At 75.2% G+C, this 2,500-nt stretch overlaps 1 non-coding gene across 1 annotated transcript; it reads left to right on the top strand.

Moving 5' to 3' along the window:
* The first annotated feature begins 587 nt into the window (after positions 1-587).
* Positions 588-706, top strand: LOC128823840 (5S ribosomal RNA). Its single transcript, XR_008442074.1, has one exon. It is a non-coding gene; the product is annotated as a 5S ribosomal RNA (ribosomal RNA).
* Positions 707-2,500: the final 1,794 nt, after the last annotated feature.

Raw genomic sequence — 2,500 nt, 5'->3', positions numbered from 1 at the left:
GGGGGGAAAAAGAAAATGGAACCTGACGCCTCCGAGGAGGGGGCGCCCAGGGAAGGAGGGAGATCCGGGTTGACCTGGTGACCGGACGGGAAAGCGGCCACCGGGCGTGCCCGTTCAAACCTACGGGTTGACCTGGTGGCCGGGAAGCGAACCGGCCAGCAGGCGAACCCGTTCGATTCCACGGGTTGACCTGGTGCCCGGGAGGGGACTCTGAAAAATTTTCAGCCCTTTCGGCTCGGGGTTGACCTGGTGGCCGAGAGGGGACTCGGACGGCAGGCAAGCCGCCCTGGGCTCACCCTCCCCGGCCGCAGCGAGGGACTGCCCCCCACCCACCCACCCCCCCCCCCGGCTGACAGGATCAGGGCGCACTGGATGTCCGGGACAATATTTTCCCCGACGCCGGGGAGGGCGGGCGGGCGGAGGGGCTCTGGCGGCCAGCCCGGGCCCCGGAGCTCGAGAAGGAAAAAAGGACCGGGCCCGCGAGAGACGGGGGCCCTGCCGCAGGGGGGCAGTCCGACCGGGGCTCACCGTGCGGCAGGCCCGGGCGTCGGCAGGGGAAAGCGGGCGAGGAGGCGCGGGGGCCGGGTGCCTACGGCCATACCGGACCGAACGCCCCCGATCCCGTCCGATCTCGGAAGGTAAACCGTCCCGGGCCTGGCTAGTACTTGGATGGGTGACCGCCTGGGAATCCCAGGTGCCGTAGGCAGCTTTTCCCGGTCCGAGCCAGCTCTCTCTCCTTTTCTGGGGAGGAAGGAGAGGGGGGGGACGGGCCGGAAAGCCCCTCGTCGCTCCTGCCGAGTCGGAGGTCGCGGCCGCAGGTCACGGGTCTGGGCGCCTGGGGTCCGGCTCCCCACCCGGCTTCCTCCGCGGAGGACCCACCGAAGCCGCTGGGGGAGACCCCGGGCATGGGGCGGACTGGCCCGGACCCTCCCGGCCGCCGGCCCGCAGGACCGCCCCGAATCCCCCCGCCCCGCGGCCACCCAGGCCAGGCCTGGCCAGGCGGGACGGACGGCGGGTGTCCAGCGCCCAGCGGCTTCCGCCAGCGGGGACCCACGGCCCCCAAAGCCGCAGGGGGAGGCCCCGGGCCCGGGACGGACTCGCTCGGACCCCCTGCGCCCGGGCGCCGGCTCGCGGGACCGCCCCGAATCCCCCCGCGGCCACCCAGGCCAGGCCTGGCCAGGCGGGACGGACGGCGGGTGTCCAGCGCCCAGCGGCTTCCTCCAGCGGGGACCCACGGCCCCCAGAGCCGCAGGGGGACACCCCGGGGCCGGGACGGACTCGCTCGGACGCGCTCGGACCCCCTGCGCCCGGCCGCCGGCTCGCGGGACCGCCCCGAATCCCCCGCCCCGCGGCCACCCAGGCCAGGCCTGGCCAGGCGGGACGGACGGCGGGTGTCCAGCGCCCAGCGGCTTCCGCCAGCGGGGACCCACGGCCCCCCAGAGCCGCAGGGGGAGACCCCGGGGCCGGGACGGACTCGCTCGGACGCGCTCGGACCCCCTGCGCCCGGCCGCCGGCTCGCGGGACCGCCCCGAATCCCCCCGCGGCCACCCAGGCCAGGCCTGGCCTGGCCTGGCAGGCCGGCGTGCAGCTCCCCCGGGCTTCCTCCCCCGACGACCCGCGCCCCCCCGAGCCGCAGGCGGAGACCCCGGCCCCGGGGCGGACCGGCCCGGGCTCGCTCGAGCCCCCTGCGCCCGGCCCGCAGGACCGCCCCCCCCCCCCCCCCGAATCCCCCGGGAGAGGCCCGGCCTGCACGCCACTGACGACCCGCGGCCCCCAAAGTCGCGGGAGGCGCCCCCGGCCCCGGGGGCCGGTTAGCTCCGTGTCGCTCCGCGCCCCCCCCCCGCCCCTCGCTGCCGGGACCGGGCACCGCCCCAGAGTCAGCCGCAGCCGGACGGCCTGAGAGCTGCCCTCCTGTGGACGACGGTGAGTTTACCTTGACACTAACCGGCCATCAGCCAGGTCAACCCCATTGCTAGACTGGGGTGGACCTGGTGGCCGAGTGGGGACTTGGAACATTTGACAGCTGCTCCCCGGGGCTTGACCGCTTGTCCTGAACGCCCCCCCCCCCACCCCACCCCCCCCAGCCCCCGGCTCCTGCTCCCCTCTCCCCAGCCTCGGTGCTCCGCTCCCTGCCTCGGAGGCTGCCCCTTTGCGGCGCCTGCATCGCCTCCGAGGACGCGCACCTTCCGGAGGCTGGACGTAAAGCCTGACGCCCGCCACCGCCGCCGACCCGGCTCTCCGAGGGACGACTGTGAGGCCTCCCCCCACCCCCGGACCGCCCTGGGGACGACTGCTAAGCCTCCCCCAACGGACCGCCCGGGGGAAGACTGCTAAGCCTTCCCCGGACCTGCTCCCTCTCGACTATTAAGCCCCCCCTCTGTGGTCCTCAGGACCGCTGCCGCGCAGCCCTCGGAGTGGGGTGACACCCGGGCCGGAAAGGAAACCGGCCACCAGGTCAACCCGTCGAATCCGTTGGGTTGACCTGGTGGCCGGAAAGCAA

Source organism: Malaclemys terrapin, chromosome 15 (assembly GCF_027887155.1).
Source record: "Malaclemys terrapin pileata isolate rMalTer1 chromosome 15, rMalTer1.hap1, whole genome shotgun sequence".
NCBI classification, from domain to species: domain Eukaryota; kingdom Metazoa; phylum Chordata; order Testudines; family Emydidae; genus Malaclemys; species Malaclemys terrapin.
Note: the sequence above shows the minus strand (reverse complement) of the source record. Positions and strands in the feature narration are given on the sequence as shown.